The following is a 17,451-nucleotide window of genomic DNA, read 5'->3' on the forward strand; positions in this document are numbered from 1 at the left end:
ACATAGGCAGAGGGAGAAGCGGCTCCCTGTGGGGAGCCCCATGTGGGACTCAATCCCAGGACTCCGGGATCATGACCTGAGCCAAAGGCAGATGCTCAACCGCTGAGGCATCCAGGTGCCCCTTCCTTATGATTTTCTTAACAACATTTTCTTTTTTCTAGCTGATTTCAGTGTAAGAATACAGTATGTAATATATATGACGTACACAATATGTGTTAAATGACTATTTATTTACTGGTAAGGCCTCCAGCCAACAGTGGACTATTAGTAGGTAAGTTTTTCAGGGAGTCAAAAGTAATATACAGATTTTCAACCATGCATAGGGTTGGTGCTCCTAATGCTTGCATTATCCAAAGATCAACTGTACTCATTTCTGCTGACATAGCACAAAAGTCACTGCAGACACCTGGTGAACAGCAGATGAGGCCGGCCCTCGGGCCATAGTTTGCTGACCACTCTGTAGGAATCCCAAGGTTCAACCATGCTGAACTCTAGGCTGTTCCCATTCCAGGCTGTCGAGGCTAAAGCCTGGTCTCCTTCCCTGGAGCAGTCTTACACTCCCTGTCAAGGTCAAGGTCCGACACGGTCTTCTGTTCACCTCACAGGCCCCTGCCTCGTGACACCTTTCCTTTCTTGCTGTCCCAATCAGCTCCTTCATCGGACATTTGTCGGCTGCCCACTGTGTGCCAAACCCTTGCTAAGTGCTGAGTATACAAAGTGAATGGCAGGCTGCTGTGGGTGAGCATTATAATCTAGTAGAGGCAGGGACAGGCAGTAGATGATGTCAACAGAATGAAGAAGTCAGACGAAGTTTCCCGTCCCCTGACTTGCCGTACCACCTTGGGTCCACAGTGAAACACCACGTGCCTCTCTGTGCATACACCCCACCTCACACGGATCCGTGCACACAGGAGGTACTCCAAAAACACTTACGAAACTGAATTAAAGTAGGTTGAAATTGACAGCGCCTTCCATCCACCTGACACACGAGCACAAATTTTAGAACCTTAATATTTCTCAGTGTGTAAAAATACTGTGTCAAGGTGAGAGGACAGACTTCTAAAGAACGTGGATGTCGAAGAAACAGGAAACGAACAGGAGCCAGAGACTGGACTGATCTCCTCTCCTCTCCTCTCCTCTCCTCTCCTCTCCTCTCCTCTCCTCTCCCTCTTTTTCTTTCTTTCTTTCTTTCCTTTTCTTTTCTTTCTTTTCTTTTCTTCTTTCTTTTCTTTCTTTCTTTCTTTCTTTCTTTCTTTTCTTTCTCTTTCTTTCTTTTCTTTCCTTCCTTCCCTCCCTCCCTCCCTTCTTTCTTTCCTTCTTTTTCTTTCTTTCTTTCTTTCTTTCTTTCTTTCTTTCTTTCTTTCTTTCTTCTTCTTTCTTTTCTTTCTTTCTTTCTTTCTTTCTCTTTCTTCTTTCCCTCTTTCTTTTCTTTCTTTCTCTTTTCTTTCTTTCTTTCTTTCTTTCTTTCTTTCTTTCTTTCTTTCTTTCTTTCTTTCTTTCTTCTTTCTTTCTCTTTCTTTCTTTCTTTCTTCTCTCTCTCTTCTTTCTTTCTTTCTTTCTTTTTTTTACAAACACATTCAACAACAATACAACAACAACTCTGTGATCATCCTTGCCGGGTGAAGTGACTTTTTACTCAGGGGACCGCAATTATGAAGATTACACTAAGGAGATGGGACTGCCCCGAGGAGATCAGAAAGGAGTAAATGGAACCCTGGAACCGTCTTAGGAACACCATATGTTTTCAGGTACTAATCTTTAAATTAAACCACCTACCGAACCACCTTCACGGGGCACTGCTAGTTATAAATGGGCTCCACCTGATGGGCAGGGAATCCTAGGAGAGCTTAGGACTCTCTAGAAGCATTAACAAATCCTAGCCGTTTCATTATTTGTCATTCAGCGAGTGTTAATATTTCTTTTTGTGTTCCTACTGAAGCTTGAAATTAACATGGCTTTTTGTTTATTTCTTCATTTCTGCATCCTTGTCAGCTCATCTCAGGATTCCAGTTTGTTAGGTGGCCGCTGCAGAGCTGAATAAAAAAGCCCAAAGACACTCACGCATTGACTAGTAAAAGGCTCTGCATGACCTCTCAGAAGTAGGATGGTTTACCTTAAAATAAATATTTAGCACCAAGGACGCCTTTATCAAGAATCATTTCGACACGGACCCTAGGCTCTCTCATCCCCAAAGGCAGAAAGGGCGGGAGGCAAAGCTTTCTGCAGATGATGACAAAGAAGAGTGTGGGTGGGTATGAGAAGGTGGGAAAGCAAGGGGGAGCCCATCTCCCAAGAACGCTCCACCCTCACCCCAAAGACTCCTGAAGCAGCGTTTGGCGGCAGTCATTCCAAATCACTCTGGGAAGGAGGGCCATTCTGCTGGATTCCAGGGGGATCCGCACTGCCTCTTCCTGAGGACCCGCAAACTCTGACATCAGGTACCCAATATTGAACTTATGTCGCTCACTTGAACGCTGCCCCACAAGGTGCCTCGGGTGTTGAGGGGAAGCTGTCCCTGAGGGCTTTTATGGGGCAAGAGATGGTTCTTAAAGGACAGACCACGACACGCATGGGTATCTTGAATGTCCCCAGGAACAGAATAATCAGGGACTCTATCCAAAACTGGCTTGAAGAAATGCCTCCAACGTGGCAACCCATTTTTAACTTCACGTTAAGATCAAGCCAAGAGTCTTCAGAAGATGGAATCCTTTTCATGTCTGTGGGCACGTGTATGTTTAAACGTGCTTCCTGAACTTCCCAACCATGACGGAAGGGCACAGCCCTTCTGTTTTGGAACACAGCCACCTGACAAAGCTCAGCGGGCAGCCTGACGGTGGCCCTGTGTATCTTCTGAAGCTTGCTTCCACAGGCTGTGTCTCGGTGTGTTACGGGGCCCGGGGCCCCAGTTGGACCACACAGCCACTGCCTTACACGGCACCCCCCACCCCCAGTGTGCCTGCCCGTGAATTTCCCGTGCAGAATATCATGATGCTATATTCATCCTTCCTCTTGGCTGATGTTGACTCACTAGATGATAAAGCTGAGCTGACTCACTATATGATAAAGCCACTCTTCAGTCTCTATTTTGGGTAGACTTTGCACTTTGGGGGAGCTGGTAACACACCTTTCCTAATATAAATGTACAGGTGAGGCATTAAATGCAGCTCTCTGATGGAGCCCTAGAAGTTTCAATTGGGTCAATGCCTTCACCACTATAACACACAACCAATTTGAAAAAGGAAATTTGCAAAGTTTCTCTCTGGCTTTAGCTTTTAAGCCTTCTCTTCCTTGGCTTGCTTTTGTACTAGAAGCATGCTGCCATCCCAAATGAGGACTGGGGATGGGTTGGAGGTGGATGGGGCAGGAGGTGGTAAGCAGTCCTGCTATTCAGTCGTCTTTATTAAAAGCTGATCTCAAAACTTGATGGTGAATTTTCAGAACGCCAGACACCTCTATAAATAAACAGAAGCACATATCCACTTCCACAGCTGAAAGATTTCTGGATTACCTGCTGTTTTACATACTGAGGCTGGTGCTCCATCCACCTTTCCATTGCACCCAGCCTTAGTGTGGACAAGCAAGAGGTGACTGTGAAGGATTATCTCCAATGGCTGCTAAATACCATGTATGAAAAAAAGGCTCATTTTCTGTGAATCTAAATTAAGTTGGTTTGCTTTACAGGACAATGAAGAATGTGTGGCAACCACCAGGAGCCCATCTAAAGATCCTTGTGTACCAGCCCTGGTACTCCAAGAAGAAACGGTTCTCGGAAGGCAGCCTGGACTCTGCACTACAGCCACCACCACTCCAAGGAGTAGAAGGCCACAAGTTCTCGGAGCTGGTATATCCCTGTATTTCTTTGTCTGTGACCCGGGGCCCTGCTTCCAGGACAATCTCTCCTGGGACCTGGAAATGCCCCAGGTCACAGTGGCTTGGCCTGAGTGGGCCCTGCTCTTTCTAGCCCAAGAATCATAATGGCATTCTTCGAGTCTGGTTCCTCCCTTAGTTTGCCACCTCTGTGAGTAGCCCACTTTGGTACAGATCCCAAGCCATGCTGGGGCTCGGCTCAGAGGCAGGGACCAAATCGGCTATGCCCCAGCTTCCACCCTTTATATGGTGTAGACTCCAGGCCATATTGCTTCCGCACTGGAAGAAAAATGCCCTTACTGCCAATGAGCTGTAACATTCACGGTATTCTAGACCTTTGTAATTCAGTCCAACTTACCTCCCCAGGCTAAGCCATCACCACCATAGGTTCTTTCATTCATTCATCCACTCATTCAGGAGCATCCCCTGAGGACTTACAGTGAGTCAAGCACTGTTCTTGGCACCAGAGGCTCTAACTAGGGGTAGAGGTGGCCAGACCTATAAACATACATGTGCAATAAACGGTCAGAATAAAGGTTGGGGCACCAAAGAGGGAGATGTCGATTCTACCTCCACCGGGGCTCAGCCATCGCCTGTGGGAAGCTTTCCTTAGTCACCCCCAGCTGTATACTTGCCTGGCCCCCTCTTCTGGGTCCTTCGGGTGGGCACGGCAGCAATGAATATGCTCCACGATGGCCCCCACAAGAATTAATAGTCCTTGAGATCAGGAACAGTGTTTTTGCTCAGCTTTGTGCTCTCTGTCGCTAATGGCACAGTGGCTTGTACACAGCAAGTGCTCTGTGCACGTTAATTATTGATTTGAATGCACCTAATGGTAAATCTTAGAATCAGAGTCAATAGCCAATGTGCTGAACATAGAACACTTAATGTTACTTAAGAATTCCAGTTTTAATTTTTATTTATTTATTTATTTATGTATTTATTTTTAAAGATTTTATTTATCCATTCATGAGAGACACATACACACAGAGAGAGGCAGAGACACAGGCAGAGGGAGAAGCAGGCTCCCTGCAAGGAGCCTGACGTGGGACTCGATCCGAGGTCTCCAGGACCAGGTCTTGGGCTGAAGGTGGAACTAAACCGCTGAGCCACCCGGGCTGCCCCTGGTTTTAATTTTAACAAAGGTTATGAGTAGTAAATCATCTCCATTCTGTCTCACTCCCCCATCCATGTGTCTTGTCCATCGCCAGGCACCCCTTACCAGCACCTGGAGGAAATACTAGTCCCCTGGACCCTTAAACTTGCAGACCTCAAGGAGTAAGGGTGGTTCTAATAATTAGCACCTCTTGCCCTAAACTGAATGAAATTCTGGCTAAAACCATTCACCTTTGTGCTTAATAACAGTTCTGGAGCTGGTGGATGGCTGAGGGAGCACAAAAATAATCTAGATATGAGATGAAACAAAATTTCCCACAGAGAGGGCAAAGATCTCTGGGGAGAACCAGGTCTAGTGTCCTTCTCAGCCAAGCTCTGGGAAGTGGAGTTTGAGCACATCCAGGGGGTAAAGTCTACCCTTATACCTAAGCACCCCCAACCTACTGTGAGGTGCTGCCAAGGTCAGGTCAGCAAACACAGATGGCCTATGAGGCCTGGAAGGATGAATCCAGTGGGCCACCATGTGCAAGTGTGCATGCACGCGTGTACACACACACACACACACACACACACACACACACACACACACTTGCCCCTCTCACTGCCCCAGAAGTCTGGCCAGACCCAGCCTAGTGAAGTCTTGCTCCTTGGCCACGTGAGTCTGGCACTAATGACTCTCTCATGATCAAGATGCTCCCCCTTTGCATTCTCTTGTTTCGCAGGCTCCTTGCGCTTCTCTACAACACCCATCCTTCCCAGCTCCTGTCCTCATAACTACCTCTAACTGGGAATGACTGTCAAGTAAATGATAACTTGGCCTCTGAATGTCAGAAGCAGCCGAGTGGCAAACACAGACTGGAAGACACAGAAAGGTCTGAAAGCAGTGGCTTCTTACTCTCACCTCTAGAGTCTGGGTCAGATGTGAAGGGTAGAAGGAGAAGCTGATGGCTCCTGTCTGGTTCTCTTCCAAGGGCTTTCCTGGGGTGGCGGGGGAAGGGGTCTGATCCCAGTTATAGGTAAATATCTCAGAGGGCTGGTCTCCTATTTATTTTCAACTATGGCCTCCAATTTTAGCATCAAATGCTTCCCTGCATAACATGGTACGGGATAATATTTGTGTATCTATCGTACGTCTCTGGTGACTACTATTTTTAACATCAGAGATGAATTCCCATGTAAAATTACTTTCCCTCTTCCCACCTCCCACTCAACCAACACCCAGACAGCAAACTTAAAAATACTAACGTTCATTACAAGGAGAATTCAGCCTATGTGTATATTTAATGTTACCAGCACAGAACCTGAAAAAAAAAGTCTGTGAAAAGGATCATTAACTCAGAAGACTTTGGGGTACTTTCAGGAGCTTATGTATACTAAAATATATCACAATTTTATTTTCAGTTTAATTAAGAGCTCGTGTCTTATGGTATCACCGCAAGTCAAACCCTAATATTCCCAAAGCATGGGAAGAGAAATTCTCAAAATGAGAATGTTCCTAATTGCCAGCTGGTGACCCAGAGCAATAGCTAAAGATTAATCTCGTTACAGCTTGGAGGTGCCCGGTGAGTGCTATGAGCCCTGTGGTCTCCTCCCCAAGAGCTGTCAGGGAGGCTCTGCTGGAGGGCGAGGGGGGGGGGTGGCGGACACACTTACCAAGCAGGACACGCGCCATCAGACACAAGTGGTTTGCATTACGCTGGTGTTAATGGGACAGCCTAATCCAGCCACCACAATAAAGTTCATGGGCAAAAGAGAACCCTGAAGTTCTCAGCATTAAGATTTTGCTAGTTTAAGAGCATCATATTGAAGTTATTTATGTTATACACTCTCTTATGAGAAAGAATCAGCTTGCTCCCCAATTTGGAATGAAAATAAATATTTCACGTGAAAAGCCCAGAATTATTTTCACACATTGTTTATGCGTATTAGTGAAACTGGTGGAGGTGCCTGGTGCTCTGCCTGTTACAGGGGAGCTGCTCAGAGGTGACTCTCACCTACGGAGCCCTGATGGGACTCCTCTCCTGCACACACCTGCCCACCTCTGCCCGTCACTGGCTTCCCACTGGCCCGAGGGTAATATTTGACCTCATGCTTAGTTTTGTGGCTCAGAACTCCAGAATTACGGCTTGAATGTTGCCAGACAAGAGTCAGGACTAATTGGGGTCTAGAGATTTCTAACTCTGAAATTAGAAAAAGAGGAAAAAAAAAGAAAAAAAGGAAAAAAAAGGAGCAGGAAAAGGACAGAGTCCAGAGAAATGAGTTAGTAACTCTGGGAGACAGAGCATCCCTGACAGGGACAAGGACCGGGACCGAGATGGCCCAGGGGCACAGGGAGGCCCAATGCCAGGTACTCAAAAAACAGGGAGCAGCAGAGACGATAGATTTTAAAGGGACGGCAGGGCAAGTTCCTCTGGAGCACTGCAGAGCACCTGTTAGCTGGCATGAAGGAACAGAGACCACGTCAGCCCACACCAGCCCGTGGTCCCCTTGTAGAGCACATCTGCCTATGTTTGGTGTCATGAGCACTAGACAGGGAGTCAGGGAACTGGGCCAAAGTCCTGGAGCTGGTCCTGCCCAATGGACAGGGGAGGGGCACACAGCAGGCCCCCTACCAGTCAGGTGTCTGAATCTGGCCAGTCTGTCTCACAGGCCTTTGGTCCGCTTTTGCTGAGGACCTGGCCTTTTCCTTAGCACCTGGCCAAGGGCTTAGACCTAGTATGTGTTCCACATAAGGGTGTCGAACAGGATCGGCTTGAAGGAGGTGGGGGGATTAGGTCACTGTCAAGATGGCTTTGGTGCCCTGATGCTGGGGTTCTGTGAGAACCGTCCTCCTGAAACAAAAGGAAAGCTCCCCTCCTTGTTATCCCAGCCCTGGACTGGCTACATATGTGGTTAGCTGCAGAGCCTGGCTTGCACGTCCCTATAGTCCGATAGTTTCTATTGTGCAAACACCTGGCACTGTTGCTGACAAACCCAGCATCCAATAATGTGGCAGTTGCTGGTAATTCAGACTCAGACGAGCCCTTTACCATTCTAGTTAATAAACTTCAGCATCCATGCCTGTGGAGGGGAGGCCAATGAATTCATGTTCTCTTTTTATACAATAAGGCTGCACAGGAGAGAGACGATGTCATTGAGGCTTGCTCTTCTGAGGTTTTGTGTTTTTTTTCCTCCGTACCAGTATTATGTTGTTTAGAATCATTTGAACTCGGACCTGGCACTTCTGTATGGAACACAATGTATGCATGAGGAACTGGACTAAACTGGAAGCCCGGTGTCAGGAGAGCTGGCTGGGGCTGGGGCCGGGCTGGCGTGACTCCCACCTGGCTCTGTGTCCTGCAGCAAAGCAGCTTCTCAGTTTCCACACGTGTAAGTGGGGATGAAATGGAGTGGGCTCTGATGATTAAATGAAGTAGTAGACATGATTGTACTCTGTAAAGTATCAAATTAGGTATTAAAAACAAATAATGAATTAAAAACTGTGTCTTAATGAAACGAACCCAGATATTTTTTGGAATGGAAATGTACTATGAGATACACTTATTTCTCCTTTCAGGGAAGCTATTGAATCTATCACACCCAGCTCGTATAAAAAGGGGAAAAAATTCCTATCTTCCCAAATAAAATTTATGAAAGGTGAATGGATTTTAATGCACCAACATGCATTGTACATATAGACAGTTGTCTTTTAATTTTTTTTTTTAAGATTTTAAACATTTATTTACTCATGAGAGACACACAGAGAGAGGCAGAGGCATAGGCAAAGGGAGAAGCAGGCTCCCTGCAGGGAGCCCGATGTGGGACTCGATCCTGGGACCCCGGGAACATGACCTGAGCTAAAGGCAGGCGCTCACCCACTGAGCCACCCAGGCACCCTGATTCTTTTAATTATTTATTTTTTGAAGAGTTTATTTATTAGAGAGAGTGAGCATTCATGCATACAGAGGGAGGGGCAAAGTACGAAAGAATCCCAAGCCTACTCCTTGCTGAGCACAGAGCCCAACACAGGGCTCGATCTCACGACCCCAAGATCATGACTCAACCCACTGAGCCAACCAGGTGCCTCTGTTGTTGTTTTCAAAGTTTCAGTAAACCAGTATTCAGAGAACTGACCAATCTGGTATAATTTCTAACTACAAAGTATCTGACACAGTAGTCTCTTTTTAGTAGAGATTATATATAAATTTAGTAATGGTTGGAGCTCATTTATTTGGCATCAACAACTATAAGAACATAAACCAGAACCTGGAAGTAAACTCCAAAAGGCCTTTGAGTACCACAAACAGGTATCCTAAAGTCCATGCACAAAGCTCATGCACGATGGCCATGGAGAGGCCTCCTCCAGAAGCCTGCTTCATACAAACACCACTCTGAGAGGGCGGAGCCATGGATCTGGCTCTGTGCCCCCTGCATGGTGTTGCCACATCCTGGACATGCACAGCAATCCTATTACAGTGTGCAGGGCAGGTGCTCTCTCTGTGGTGGGGACTACAACCCTGGATATCAAGTGGAAGCCCATCCTCATCTCTAAAATCAGGGGTGTGTGTGTGGGGGCAGTCAAAGCCACATGATAACAACTGTACTTTTATTTTGTTCCAACAGAAAATATAAAATGCCAAAAAAGCTGTGGCACCCACAGAATGTTTTTCAATATATTAATCAAAATAGCATCTATATGCATCAGAAAAGAAAGCTGTGTGCATATGTACTAAACACAATTCAGCCTACACACATTATGTGGATGAAGCATACAGAAATGCTCCTACATGTGCGGTAAATGCCTAGGCAGGGAAGCAGGGACTAGGGGTTTACACTTCTAAAACTTCCAGGAGTTAATGACTTGTTCAAGGTCACAGGTCCAGCCTGAAGCTAGGATCCAAATCCTCTGGCTCTTATGCACTATTTTTTCATTACCTCTAACAAGTTTGGTGACTTGTTCTGCAGTCATGAGCAGGTTAGAACATCACATTGGGAGGGGGGTAAGGGGTTGGCATACTGACAGCAGTGAGCAGAGGCGGCTAAGGCCTGAGAAGACCAGAGACCGACTGCTCTGGGAAAACATGACAGGTCTGGAGGCAGAAAGACCCAGCTCTATCACTTAGTGGTTATGTGATCGTGGGCAATTTCGTTAACTTCTCTGAGTCTGTCTCCCCATTGATGAAACAGGCAAAATATTTAGCTGCAAGAGTCATGTAGAATAGAGATGATGTGCATATATATATAAAGTTCCTGGCACATGATAGGCACTTAATAAACGGCAGCTCTAGTTATTATTTTAAGAATTCACTGAACAGAGATAACAAGAGCCTTTTAACTTTGGAGCAAAGAGAATTAAATATCTAAATAGAATGCCGAAGTGCATCTCTATAGATGAGCACATCTATCACACTCATCATAATGATAACCCTGCGGGATTAGGAAAAGGCTCAATGGGAGAGAGAAAGCCCCTTGGTAGAAGGAGCATGTATGTGGGAATCAGACACATCTGGTTCAAATCCCAGCAGCTACTTACTACTAGCCTTGTGCCACTTGGCAATTGGTTTCTTGAGATTCAATTTTCCATCTACTAAGTGGGGCTGATAATGATTGTCACGAGGATTAAATGTAGGCCTGTGGCCTTTAGCAGGTGATTGCTAAATGTCAGTGCCGTTCTCTCTTCGTCCTCTACTCTGTATCAGAAGGCAATGGGTGCTATGGTGTCTTTTGCTTAGATTTCTGTCTAGAAAAGTGAGACCATTTTAAGTATGGTGTTGAAATGGTTTTCAATCACTTGGAAAACATATACACATTGGACATTCTTTACTCTCCAATCCTGTGACTTGTGTGAACATTTCCAAAAATACCTGCATTCATCAGAGTATTAAAATACAGTATTCAGCATGCAGTAGGCACTCAATAAATGGTGCTGCAAGTTAAAGACATGCAAGGCGTAATAACTCGATTCTAAAAACAAGCAACTTCTGTGTGCACAAAGGGTACAGTCTTTCTAGGGAGTAATTAATTCTAAATGGAGATGGAGTCTGCAATGGAAAAAGCAGGAACATACTTCCCAGCCCCCCATTCAATAAGTAATCAAGAACGGTTAAACCTAAGTGTTCTCCATTACTCAGCACTTTGGGTGAAGCAGACTATTTGATTTCAAGTTAGCAGAAATGCATCTGATCTTCCTGACTCACGAAATAAGTATGTTCACTCAACTGTCCCCCGTAGCTCTCCCAGTCATGGTCCCCGCTTGAGAGACACGCACTCACAAGCTGACCCAGACTCAAGGTATGTCACCCGGCCCAAGGAGGAATATCCCCATCTCCACCACAAAGATGATGTGGCCTGACAGTGACACATCCCAGCCACACTCAGGTCAGAGCTCTGGAGAGTGTCCTCCTGCAGGGCAAGATTGAAGGCACGTGCCGAGGGATGGCTCTTGTCCCAGCACAGGACCACCTCCTGTCTCTGGAGCCACACCGGAACGCTGTCCTGCTCTACCTGGGTCTCGAAGGGCCACCAGCCTGGATTCAGGGGTCGGGACAGGTCTCTCATTCCCTGCTGGCCAGCGCAGCCATGGTCACACAAGAATAGAGATGGATGGTAGGCCGTGAGAGATTGGGGATGTTGTGACTGCTCTGGTTTGGCAGAAAGGTGTCAGGTGAGCAGAGGGAGGGTGGTTGGATGAGGGCCGTGGGGTCCAGTGGAGGGGACACTCCCATGACAACCCCAGGGGAGGCGGGTGTCAGAGTCACTTATGGGGAGGGGAGCAGCTGGAGCCACGTGAGAAATCCCCTGCAGACCCGCTGAACGGTGGTACTTATCTGCCTCAGACGACAGTTACAGTATAAAAATTCACAGGCTCCTCCCTTTCTATATGGCCTGCCATGTGACCGGCATTTCTCCTACCTGGCTGCTCCTAGCACACTCTTGCCTCTGGCTGCGGGGTTCGCCATTTTGTCAAGAAAACAAAACGCCTGTCTCTAGCTCAGCGCCTGGACTTCACTCACAAACACCATCTCCATGAAAACCTAATAAAAAAGCAATAAAAGTGAAATATAGTTTATTAATATTCATACTGTCTCCCACTGCCAGCAGCCACATGTGTTCGGTCATTAAGGAGGAGGCTGCTTGTAGCCTGGTTTCCAGTGAACAGCAGTCCTTGTCATCAAAGTGACCAGCACAGTGGGCAGCCCCAAATCGGAGAGAAAGGCCTAAATATAAGTGCACGACCACTGAGAGGTCCAGGGCTACCTTTCATCGCCGGCTGGCTGGGCGGCCTCTGGGGATTCTCCACACCACCTCCTGGGGCCACCTACCCGTGCGATGGCGCTGATAATGCCAACCCAATTACGTGACATCTGTGCCACAAGGGAGGGAAGTTCTGTATCCATGAAACAGAAAGGGATATGTCTGAGCTGGGGGACATTAAAAAAGTTTTCCAGGAGGCCAGAAGAAGGCGAGGCACCAGAATAAAGTGGAGCTGTTTGGTACAACCAGTACAGATTTCCAGGAAGAGAAGGCACACACACTCCAGAGAAAAACTTAGGGACGGGAGATTTACAAATAGACACAAAATACACCCTGTGAAAGATGTTTTGGACAAATTACCCAAAATTATGGGGAAGCGAGACTGGGGGAAAAATGGCTACTGAAACAGAGTTTAATGAAATCTTAGCCCCCTTAATAGAGCTTTTCTGTGATCACAGTGATTTCTCACTGTCCTCGAGGGAAAGGGCCTCCTCGTGCTCATTACAGCGCGCCGCCCTGCTACAGTGGGTGTCCAGGAACTGCCTCCCGATGAAGGGGGAAGGAGAAGGAACAACAAATCAAGATCTGGAGAAGGGTGGACGTGTGACTGGTTAAGACGTGGGCGAACCGGCCAGAAGGGGACAGCGTACTGCAGAGTAACAGCTGAGGCAAGGAGACGGTGCCCGGGAAGCCACTGACAATGTCACGTTTGTTGAACTTTGGTTGGTTTTCTCGATAGCAGCAGAGAAAGAACACAATATGCAGATCCACATGTGGTAATACGCCAATTTCTTTCTCATCTAAAGGCCCAGGAGAATAAAATAGCACTATCTCTGTGGAACCCAGGGCTGGGGAAGGTGGAAAGGCCGGAGTCTTTATCGGCCGGGGAAGACAGCTGATGAGAGACCCAACAAGACCCAGGTACTCTGCACCTTCCCAATGTGGCAGGGCAAAGGAAGTATGTGACACCGGGGACCAGACACCAGACTGAAGGGACCCCCTGGAGTCAGCACTCCACAGGTGACACCTGCTTCGGAGGCTATGTTTTCCGGGTGCTTCCATAGGCCCTGCGTGGGTGCTTCACTTGGTCCTCACGTCCGTACGAGGGCGTCAGTCTCCCTAGCATAGGGACCCACAGAGCTTAGGCACAGGATGGCTTTGTAACCTGCCCACGAATGCAGAGTCAGGAAGGGGCAGGACTGGAGCTTTATTTCAGGGTTGCCAACTCTAAAATCAGCTCTACCGTATACTTTGGGAATACTAAAATATCATAAACAAAGGTCTTTTTTTTCCCCAGACCAGGATTAGTTCTCTTTAGAAGACAGAGGGAGAATGAGAGTCAGAGAGAGAGAGAGAGAGAGAGAGAGAAATGGACAGAGGGAGAGAAAAGGACACACACACACACACACACACACACACACACACACACAGAGACGCTGGGAATTCCTGGCTCACTGTGCAGATGGCGCCCGGCCTTCAGGTAATCTCGCGTTCATCAGGGCACCACTAACCTCCACTTTCATACGCCAGGGTGCCTGGAGGCCACAAAGACAGCTAGGATAAAGCTGTTTCTTTTCTTCCCAAGACAATGAAAAAAGAAACCCCCAATTTACTCTAGTGTTTCAGTCTAGCACCAGAGAAGTATAAATCATCCTCAAAATTCTGCTTTTGTAAGGGTTTTTCAATCCATTCCTATAGCTGGTGCACGAATACAGCTCTCAAAACCACTCTTATTCTAGCTGGCATTTTTTTTTTTTTTAAACAATTCTAGGTCCAATGTACAAATAAATCCAAAAGGGCTTCAATCTCGGTTCACAGTAAAATCCCATCCTATTCCAAATCCTCAGCCTACAAAAGTTCTTTCTTCTTTTTAAATATTTAACTTATTGAAGTGAAATCCACAGAACATAAAATGAACCATTTTACAGCAAGCCATTCGGTGGCATCTAGTAACCTCACAACACGAGGCAACCATCACCTCTCTCTAGTTCTGGAACATTCCTACCGCTCAGAAGTAAAACCCCTTCTCCACCAGCAGTGGTTCCCCCTCATCCCTCAGGCCCTGGCAACCAGCAATCTGCATTCTGTCTGCATAAATTCATCTGTTCTGGACATTTCATATAAAGGGAATCAACAACATGTGTTGTGTCTGGCTTCTTCGGCCCAGTTTGGAAGTTTGTCCACATGTAGCATGTATTAGTACAGCCCAGGCTTGAACAACACAGGTTTGAACTGTATGGCTCCATTTACGTGTGGATTTTTTTTGTTTTTGTTTTTTTATAAAGTGTAGCACTATACATGTATTTTCTCTTTTTTATGATTTGCTTAATGACATTTTCTTTTCTCTAGTTTACTTTACCATGAGAATATAGTACATAATACATGTACCATACAAAACGTGTTGACTGTTTATATTATTGGCAAGGCTTCGGTCAACAGTGGGCTTTGGGGCAGGGGGCAGAGGGAAAGAGAAGGAGTCCCAAGCAGACTCCATACCCAGCATGAAGCCCGACCTAGGGCTTGATCTCTGAGATCAAGAGCTGAGCCAACAAATCAGGAGTAGGATGCTTAACTGGCTGAGCCACCCAGGTGCCCCAACAGTAGGCTTTTGGTAGTTTAGTTTTGGGGGGAGCTGAAAGTTATATGTGGATTTGACTGAGGGGGTGGTCAGTGCCTCTAACTCCACATTGTTCAAATGGTCAACTGTACTCCTTTTTATGGCTGAATGATACTCCGTTGTATAGATGGACTTTTTTTTTTAAAGATTTTATTTATTTATTTATTCATGAGAGACACAGAGAGAGAGGCAAAGACACAGGCAGAGGGAGAAGCAGGTTCCCCACAAGGAGCCCGATGTGGGACTCAATCCCAGGACTCCAGGACCACGCCCTGAGCCGAAGGCAGACACTCAACCACTGAGCCACCAGGTGTCCCTAGATGGACATTTTGTTCCTACATACGCCCACTGATGGATAACTGGGCTGTTTCCACCTTTTGTCTATTGAATAATGCTGCTACGAACATAACATATAAGTTATTTGTTTGAGTCCCTGCTTTCAATCCTCTCAGGTGCAGACCTAGGAAGTGGAATTGTGGGGACTGTATAGAAATTCTACTTTTCTGAGGAAGCACCAAGTTGTTTTCCACAGTGGCTGCACTGTTTTGCATTCCCACTAGCAAGGTATGAAGGTTCCTGAAAAAGCTCTTTTAAACACACCTAAATTATTAAAAAAAAAATTCCTGAAATGATTTTCATTACTGCTGACCTTTGCAGCTCATGAAAGGCTTAGGGGATTTATAGAACAGCTTTCCTTTAACCGGCCTTGTGAAATCTCTAATCCTCAACTCCCCCGATCAAGTATGGAGAATATGTTAATCACCAGAACGGACACCCAGGACATTTACAGTCTAGCTGGTTGCCCAAGACTAACACCCAGGACAAATTATAAAACAAATGTAAGTCCAAAAGTTCTCTCAAATGCAAGAAGGCATAACATACGGATTTTAAATGCAGAGAGAATTTACAACAGACGAGGGAGAGATGCATGGAGAGCGGAGTGGCCAGGGAAAGGTGAATAGGGAAATGAAGCCTAAGTCCTTGAAGGACGGTTATAATTAATAAGAAAAACAATAACTGCACGTAGCACTCAGCACCACAGCCCTCCTCGATCTGCTCCAATGGCCTGTCTCATGGACGGGGGCGTCCAGTCCGTTAAGGCAAGGTAGCTGGAGTGGCCAGCAGCCTGTTTAGGAGACACCGGAGAGCTGGGAGTCCTCCACTTCCCTTCACCAGCGCCGGGCACCATCTCATTTCCCAAGGGCGGTGGGGAGCACATCTCCTGCAGAAGCGCTCCCCTCCTACCTGCTAGGAAAGATAGTGTTGTCATGTTTCGTTAGAAATGTTCAATTTCCGTGGCAAAACAAACCCAGCAATTTACATGCTGTGCAGGCAAAATTGAAAGTATTTAAGGGTGGTGAGTCTTGCCTGCTAGATGGAAAGAGGGATACCGTGAATATGTACAGTCTCTCCTGCTTCCTCTTTGGTACCTGGAGAACACGACCACGCTTAAGCCGTATGTGTCTGCCTTCCATAGCGAGAAGTCAGATCTGGTGCAGGGAGAAGGTTTATGGGAAAGCAGGGGGTGTGAGGCTCAGCACACCCTGCTGTCAGCGGGCAGGGCGGGCCCCGAGTGGGGAAGTGCGGGTCCCTCTGTCCTGTGCAGGGTGGTCCCTCCCAGTGCAGGAGCCTGCAGGGCCTGAACTTTAGCATCATGGTTAGCCGCACTCATCCTGTCCTCAGATTTAGGGTAGGCTCTTGGGGCCAAGGCTGACTCGATGCCCGTGTCCACTGTGGGGTAATGCGCAGATGTGTGGCATGCCCTGGCAGATCGGGTGCGCATGTGCGTGGTGGCTGTGTGCCCGTGCCATCTGGCCTCTGACCTGAGCGTGTTCATTTCACAGTGGGTGCGGACATCGTCCTGTCCAGGGTCAAGGACACCACGTTTCACTACCACTAGGACAGGGAGGGAGCAACAAAGAACACCAAGCGGTATGTAAATCCACAGTGTCCACGCAGAGCGCACATTCTGCTCGGGACTCCCAACATGACAAGGAATTGTGGCTCCTCGGCACTCTCTAGAGGACGGGACGCCTGTCTGTAGGAGGGTGGGGAGGGCAGGACGATAGACAGGAGACTGCTCACAGTAAGAGCATTTCTCAGCCTACCCAGAAGCCCCGGCCTGCCTACAGCAGCTAGAGGCTGTCCCTCTGCATCCCTCGGCGTTCCAGATGCAAGCTTGGAGGTCCTCAGTGGGGAATTATCTGGATGGAGTGGGACATAGGCTGCACTTGTGGGTTGGTCACCAACACACGTGTGGCCCCAGACAAGGCACTGACCCCACGGTGAGACAAGGATGCTCATGCTGTCTGAACCACCTTCAGAGTTAGGATAATGGTCACACAAAGCCACATTCCTGGAATACTCAAAACATGAATGACCATCATACCCATAGGCCTGGGCAAATACAGATTGTCACTTTCCTGTCCCAGAGAGAGTCTGGTCCACTTGGCCCTTGGGCTAATTTCTTTGGTGCCTTCCATTTCTGAGGCTGTCATTTAAATGTGTATGGTCAGAAGAGATGTTCTTTCCAAGGATGCCACAGCACCCTCCCCAGATCCAAGCGCAGTGTCCCCTTGGTGTCCACTGTATTTTGCACGCAGTCCGTGTTCCATATT

At 47.2% G+C, this 17,451-nt stretch overlaps 1 protein-coding gene across 17 annotated transcripts in view; it reads right to left on the minus strand.

The window, feature by feature from the left end:
- HIPK2 (homeodomain interacting protein kinase 2) overlaps positions 1-17,451 on the minus strand; it is a 193,158-nt gene that overhangs the window by 103,946 nt on the left and 71,761 nt on the right. The window lies entirely within an intron of this gene.

The sequence above is a fragment of the Canis lupus genome, chromosome 15 (genome assembly GCF_048164855.1).
Source record: "Canis lupus baileyi chromosome 15, mCanLup2.hap1, whole genome shotgun sequence".
Taxonomy (NCBI): domain Eukaryota; kingdom Metazoa; phylum Chordata; class Mammalia; order Carnivora; family Canidae; genus Canis; species Canis lupus.